The 8,294-nt window shown below is 33.6% G+C and overlaps 1 non-coding gene across 1 annotated transcript; it reads left to right on the top strand.

Moving 5' to 3' along the window:
- The first annotated feature begins 6,585 nt into the window (after positions 1-6,585).
- On the top strand, positions 6,586-6,700 carry LOC122898280. The gene has a single exon (XR_006382950.1). It is a non-coding gene; the product is annotated as a small nucleolar RNA SNORA71 (small nucleolar RNA).
- Positions 6,701-8,294: the final 1,594 nt, after the last annotated feature.

The raw sequence follows: 8,294 nt of genomic DNA, 5'->3' as shown, positions 1-8,294 counted from the left end.
AAAATTTTTTATTTTTTAAATTACTTTTCAGTGTACTAGAATTCATTGTTTATGCACCACACCCAGTGCTCCATGTAATACGTGCCCTCCACAATACCCACCACCTGGTACCCCAACTTGTCACCCCCGCCCCTTCAAAACCCTCAGATTGTTTTTCAGAGTCCGTAGTCTCTCATGGTTCATCTCCCCCTCCAGTTTCCCTCATATTATACATTTGCACACTAAATATCTGGATTCAAACATAGAATAGGACATATTTAGAAATATAAAAAAACAAAACCCCCATGTTTTTTATATTTCTAAATATGTCCTATTCTATGTTCGAATCCTCCAGGTATTTAGTGTGCAAATGTATAATATGTAAATATTTATATTTATAATTTAAAGAAGTTTTAGGTTTACAGCAAAATTGAGAGGAAGGTACAGAGATTTCCCATATACTCCCAACCTCCACATATGCATATCTTAACCCATTATTAACATCCCCCACCAGAGTCATTCCTTTGTGAACTGGTGAACCTACATTAACATACCATAATCAACCAAACTCCATGGTTTACATTAGGGTTCACCCTTGCTGTTGCACTTTTTATGGACTTTGTCAAATGTATAATAACATGTATCCACCATTACAGTATCAGACACAGTATTTTCACTGCCCTAAGAATCTTCCATATTCTGGCCATTCATCATTCCATCTCCCCTAATTTCTAGTAACCACTGATCATTTTACTGTCTTCATAGTTTGTCTTTTTTCCAAAATTATCTTTTAGTTTGTATCATACAACATGTAGTCTGAAAAAGAATTTCAGTTCAACTTATTTCATTTAATAATATTGATTTTACGTTTCCCTCATGTCTTTTTATGGCTTGACATCTCATTTATTTTTTAGCTCTGAGTAATATTCTATTGTATACTATAGTTTATTATCCATTCAACAACAGAAGGGCATCTCCTCAAAAAGTTCCCATGCACAATCAATTATGAACCCCCACTGCCATCCCAGACAACCACTAATATAATCAATTCCTCTCTCTCACCATATACATAAACATACACACACATAGACACACATACAATCACACTCACACACACACACACATACACACACACACACTATATCAACACATATACATGTTGATATATAGTTTAAAAGCTCTGAAACAGGCCAAACTAATCTTCAATCACAGAATTACATATATATATATGGTGTCTATATATATATTTGATGTCATTATATATAGGTTAGTTTTCCTGTTCTAGAGTTTTAAATACATCAAATAACAACATGTACTTTTATAGCACTCTGATTTTTAAAAGTATATAAAATACATATATAAGTCAATTAAAACAAGTCTGGTTCTGTCAGTCAGAAAGTCATGTCTGATCTTATAACATACATCAATGAACCAAATAGAGACAACAAATTAGGAAAGAATGTATAAACAAAAAGATCAAAAATTAAGTCTAAAATTAAAAAAAATAATCTGGTTGAATGTCACGTACACAAAAAATCAATGAAGTAAAATGTTTTAGGATTTACAAGCCTTAGTGACAAAGAGAAAATCCTGAAAGCAGCCTGGGAAAAGAAGTCTGTAACATACAATGGTAAAAGTATTAGATTGGCAGCTGACTTATCCACAGAGACCTGGCAGGCCAGAAAGAGCTGGCATGATATTTTCAGAGCACTAAACGAGAAAAACATGCAGCCAAGAACACTGTATCCAGCTAGGCTATCATTGAAAATAGAAGGAGAGATTAAAAGCTTCCAGGACAAACAAAAACTGAAGGAATTTGCAAACACCAAACCAGCTCTACAGGAAATACTGAAAGGGGTCCTCTAAGCAAAGAGAGAGCCTACAAGTGGTAGATCAGAAAGGAACAGAGACAATATACAGTAACAGTCACCTTACAGGCAATACAATGGCACTAAAATCATATCTCTCAATAGTTACCCTGAATGTTAATGGGCTAAATGCCCCAATCAAAAGACACAGAGTATCAGAATGGATAAAAAAACAAAACCCATCTATATGTTGCCTCCAAGAAACTCATTTTAAACCCGAAGACACCTCCAGACTTAAAGTGAGGGGGTGGAAAAGAATTTACCATGCTAATGGACATCAGAAAAAAGCAGGAGTGGCAATCCTTATATCAGATCAATTAGATTTTAAGCCAAAGACTATAATAAGAGATGAGGAAGGACACTATATCATACTCAAAGGGTCTGTCCAACAAGAAGATCTAACAATTTTAAATATCTATGCCCCCAATGTGGGAGCAGCCAACTATATAAACCAATTAATAACAAAATCAAAGAAACACATTAGGATTTTCTATAATGACCTAAATTTAGTCTGGAGGAAAAAAAACAAAAACAAAAAACTAGCACAGTTTGGGGGAGTCTTAGAAGTGAGGTAAAAACAAATCAGGTATTTAATTGATTTCAAGTTTAAATTGATTTAAAGTTTAAATAGTTTATATAGATCAAGTAAATGAATAAACTAATTAATATATAATCAAAATAAATGCATAATTAAAGGTAATTTAGTATCTTGAATTTATAAAGCATGAAATTCTCTCAATCAAAAGTAATCTTGCTGATGAGATTATATGTCAAAGATTATGATGAGTTCCAAACACATTTCCAAGAAGAATTCTAATTAATGAATATTTTACAGAAAACTAACTTCCAATTTAAGTACCCGGAAATCTTGTACCATAAGGAATGTTTGAACAACACAGTGATAGAGAACATAAAAACAAAAAAATAAAAGTTTTATAAAGATAGTAAAAGTTTAATAAAATACTCTAAATATCTGGAGTACTTTCATGTGGAAGCAGAAGGTGATTCACTTTATTTTGTCTTCAAAGATGGAATTAAGCTAAGAGGAAATTAGAAATGTTTCATCTCAGTGTGAGAATCAGTGGCAGCTGATGAAATGTGGCTGGTAAAGGAGAGAGAACAATAAACACACTCTCCACTGGCAGCACATTTCAAATAATTTTAGGGTAGTGTTTTTAAATGATGAGATATCCAAATATGTATGGTGAAAACATAACTATAAGATGAATTGTTCTTTCATTAGATGTTAACTCCTTAATTAATGTCAAACAGGCCCTCACCTATCAGTCTTCCTACCACTTTACCAATTACACCTAATTTTGCTTTTGAGAAGAATATTTATATTTCAAAAGTTAGAAAATACTAAAATTGAAACAAAGAGACACATGATGCAATAAAACTATCTATAATTATTTCTCCCATTTTACTCTGATTAAATTCTATTCTTTTTGGCTTGAGTAAACTGAAATACCAAAATTATAAAATAAGGACCAGTGAATTTCCAAGTAACTGCTTATAAAGTGAAAAAGCTGGTTCTAAAGGAGAAACTGAGGTGTCCAATTTGTTGATTCAGCCATTTTGTATATTTTGTTGTTGTATTATTAGTCTTTATACTCAGAGAATTACTCAAAGATATTATTTAAATAGTTAAAATCTTACTTATGGATAAATGGACTCTACACATTTCATTTAACTTCTGCCTGCTCAATCTATTTAAATGTTTGGCTAGTTAATCTATTTAAAATATCATAAACTATTCAAATGATTGCCTAGTTTATGTATTAAAAAATGTCTTATTTTTGATTTGAATAAAAATATCTGAATTTAAAAAGTAATGCCATGTTAATTCAAGTCATTTTTAGTAAAAATTGTATCTAGGAAAACCCAAAGCTAAATATGCAGATTTCTGAAGATTTCTGAAGTGTCCTTCATTAGCATCTCTAGGGTTAGGGTCTGGTCAATACTTCTTAAATAATCTCCTTAGATGATTCTGATGTGCATCGAAGTTTGAAATCACTAAGGTAGGAAGTAGAACCAGTTTAATATTTGAAATGGGAAAATAAGAAAGCATTCAAAGCGGATGACTCTAGGAGTAAAATGTAAGAGCATAAAAGAGCACAAAAACAAACACTAAGAAATCTAATCTTATACATCAAAATTATAGAAAGAAGAGAAAAAGTTTAAAAAGGGAAATGAGAGGTGTGATGTTAAGGAAGAGGATAAGATTATGTAAAGGTTATTTAAAAAGATAAGCAGTAAAACAAAAATGTAAGGTTTTTAAACATTAGAATTACAGTTTTAAAATAACAAAGAAATCTTTCATTCAAGAAATTTTAAAATATTCTAATCCCATAATATTAAATACTAGAACTAAGTCTGTAATAGGCTGAATAAAGTTCATTTGTCAATAATTTTCTTTCTTTTTTTGTGTGTGTGTGATTTTGGGGGACTTTTGCAATAGAGTTTATCCTCCCCAAAGCACATGTAATTATTCTCCTGTATTTTTCAATATGCTTCATATTTTTGATCTTATGAACTCTGTAATGCTATCTGATAATATTTTCCTCTACTACTAAGAATTTAAGTCAAATCTATGACCTATCTCTACAAGTTGCACGGATCTAATGACATATACTTTGTATACTGACTTTATTCCCAATTTTATATTTATAATGTTTTTCTTGATCTAATTTTCATTGACCTTTTTCTAAATCCTTCTCAATTAAAATGTTGTTATTTTAATCTTACTGGATATTTTAAAATATTTTAAGACACAAAAATCTTTTAAGATGGGATATATAGTTATAAATTATCAAGTAAGCAAAGGTCAAAGAGACATTTAGTATTTTTCTAGAAAATTGATTCAAAAATTATAGCTATACTTTCAAGTTGGAAAACATTATATAATAATATATATATTTAGAGATGTAAAGTAGACTCATGCTGTATGTGTGTATATATTAGCACAGACTACTGAAGAAGATAAACAATGATATAATTGCACTAACTTACTCTGTGGACAGATACTGGGTGGTTTTTAAACAATGGGCAGAGAAAGATATGTTTATCATCATATAACCCTTTTACATAATTCATTATAGAGTATACATATATGACTTATTTAAAATATAATTTAAGTTTAAAATTATAAGCATAAAATGTATCAGAAAAGTTGTTTTTTTTAAATATCCTTAACCCTGAAGAAAATGGATTCTATTGAATTTTCTGCCTTGAGAGTTTATTCAGGTCTTCCTGAATGAGACTACCATTTTTTTACCTAGATGTGGTCCAGGACTAATTAATACTTGATGAGAAAGCTAAGGGTCCCTGGGTGGCTCTGTCAGTTGAGAGTCCAACTCTTGATTTGGGCCCAGTTCATGATCTCAGGGTCATGAGATTTAGCATAAGTCTTCATGCTCAGCAGGGAGTCTGCTTGAGATTCTCTCTCTCCCTCGCCACCACTTGTGCACATGCTCATGTGTGATCTCTCTCTCAAATAAATAAAGAAATCTTAAAAAGAAAAAAAGAAGAAAGAAAGCTAACATGGAAAAAAATTTTTTTTTAAAACTGAGCACCTACTGGGTGCCTGGTATTGATCAAGAAACACTGTAGAGGGTATAATTTCAATAAAGAATTTTCATCTGGGGTGCTTGGGTGGCTCAGTGGGTTAAGCCTCTGCCTTTGGCCTAGGTCATGATCTCAGGTTCCTCGGATAAAGCCCCGCATTGGGCTCTCTGCTCAGTGGGGAGTCTGCTCCCCTTTCTCTCTCTGCCTACTTGTGATCTCTCTCTCCCTGCTCTCTGTCAAATAAATAAAATCTTTAAAAAAAAAAAAAGAATTTTCATCAAGGATCTAACTCTTAATTAGGAGAGATGAAAAAATAAGAGTAACAAAAAGTGCCAAGAATCAATTGACAAATTCTGGCTTGGTTTAGGACAAATTTCATAAAAAAGGCAACATTACTATCTATATCACAGAATGTAATTAACATTTCTTGAGTTGCAGAGATGAAGGAAAGGAAAATGTAACTGAAATAAAATCAAGGAAAAAATACCATGGGATAGGAAAGGAAAAATTATATTGAGAGAAAATATTCCTAGTTTGTAGCTGTGGTAGGTGATAACAAAGAAGGAAGACTCTAAAATATTAAAGTAAAACACAATACAGCAAAATAAAAAGAAACAGTATTATTTGAAAAATTCAAATCAATTGCACATATTAAGCCTTCTGTTGTTAAAAGAATGAATATCCTGTCAGAATAATATTAGTGGTCATCCATCAAGTTCATAAAATGTCAGCTATAATTTTATGAGAATTTTTCACATTCATCAGCATTTTCAGTTGAGGAAATCATAGGAAGGATACCTCAAGTAACTGGCTCAAATTCAAGTGGCTAAGAAATGACAAAGCCAGGACTCAAATCACAAAATATGTCCACATTCTGAGTTCCTGACTATTATGTTATACAACCTGCAGATGTGGAAGAGGGTGGATTTTAGGATGCTGTAAGAGCAAACAAGAGGCTTCAAGGTCAGTTAAGAAGCCAGTTTCAGAATTCAGTTAAGAGACAGTGATATTTGAAGCAGCATAGATGTATTGAGACCTTAAATGAAGAAATTTACCCAACATGGAAACAGGAACTGAAGGACTTGGTTCCTGAAAGGAATGTGGACTAAGAGGACGATACCTCAGCGTTTTTATCAGACAATACACAATGCTATAAAGAATCTGAGTATATACCCGCATTTGAAAGTGATCATGGTCTGTCTGTGTCCTGGTCATTGATAGTGCAGGGAGAGCAGTTGCTGAAAGTACTTCCCCGTGTCCCTTCCAAATTCTGGAGCTTTCCCACACTTCTTCCTCCCCACCTTTTAGGTGCCTCTGGGCACCTGCTGTCTTATGGCGTCTCTCTGTGCCTGACTCAGGATGGTTTCGGTATCTGTGAGGCTTTATAAAGGGAGCAAGAGCGTGGGTCCTGTCTCAGTGCATGTCTGAGTTGGTTGTGGGAACCACCGCTGTGGTCTTCTGACTCTGGTCTCTAACTTCCACAGCCATGTGTTGCTTTCTGCCCGTGTTTGAAGGGATTACAGGCTGCCTGTATCCTGGTCACTGGTAATGCAGGCACAGGAAAGGTTGCAAAGCTTTCTTTATGTTCAGAGGTTCCAGATTAGGACAGCCCTAGGTGACAGAGCACAAGGAAGATGCGAGCAGGAAGACTTCCAGTGCATTTACCTCCTAAGACCCAGACTCCCTCAATGTTTTCTTGTTCATGAGCAAAGAGGTTTCCCAGATAGGTAAAGCAGGGCCAAGTGCTTCTTGTCCCCTGCAGGAAAAAAAAAAAAAAAAGAATCTGAGTATAATGGCGAGTAATAAGGCCATTTGAATTTGTGATAATGTTGTTATTTACTACTCTGAGAGTATTTTTCAGTAGACAAAGTTAAAACTCAATTGCATAAGACTGAAAAAGGTAAAGAAAGAAAAACAAACTGGTTTATCTTTCGTTTTACTGGTTAGTACTGGAAAGAAAGATAGTAAACCTTAAGGTTACAGTAAAAAAAGTAATAATTACAAGGTTAGAAGAAGGGTGTGTGTGTGTTTAGTGGTTACCAAGTTTTCATCTAATGGAAAAGTATATGCTACAAGAGGGAGCATATTCCAATATTTAAAACTGCTAACAGCATTAGTATTAAAATTTTATCACTAAGTCATTGGTTCTGATCACCACTGGCACTAATTTTAATTGTTTTCTTAAATATTTCTTAAATATTTGGCACATGCTACTTCCCTGCAAGGATGTTTTGGCAGTTTAGAACAATAAAATCCGAGCGTAAATGGTCATGTTTAATTGATAGCTTATTTTAAAGACTTTTTTTTTTAATTTAAGATTTTATTTATTTATTTGTCATAGAGAAAGAGAGAGCACAAGCTGGGGAGCAGCAACCAGAGCAGGCAGAGGGAGAAGGAAGCCCAATGCAGGACTAGATCCCCAGACTCTGTAATCATGACCAGAGCCAAAGGCAGATGCTTAACCAACTGAGCCACCCAGGCATCCCTAAAGACTTCTTTTGCTTTTTAATTGCCTACATATAGAGTGAGTCAAACTTTGAGTAAAATTGTTAAAATTTGAAAGATGATATTAAGATGACAATAAATAAATATATTGCAGTAATCTATAAAACTCATATCTTTTAGAGGTTTGTCAGTTGAACAAGAATAAGCACCATGGACGTGGAGAACAAGCAGTAAGTCAAGAAAATACAGAAACAAGAGTTTCTATGGCAGAGTGAGATCCAAGAGACGTCTGGAGAGAAAGGGAACCAAACCATAGGTGAGAGACTTTAGTCCTGGAAAAATGGTGCTGTGTTCCCTTCACTTAGTATGGAAGAGGAGGAAGAGAAAACATATCTACTGACATTGTGATTTTCCATTTCAAAATGACTCTACTGT

This window comes from Neovison vison, chromosome 1, assembly GCF_020171115.1.
Source record: "Neovison vison isolate M4711 chromosome 1, ASM_NN_V1, whole genome shotgun sequence".
Taxonomy (NCBI): domain Eukaryota; kingdom Metazoa; phylum Chordata; class Mammalia; order Carnivora; family Mustelidae; genus Neogale; species Neogale vison.
The sequence above is the reverse complement of the archived record's forward strand: the minus strand, read 5'-3'. Positions and strand labels throughout refer to the sequence as shown.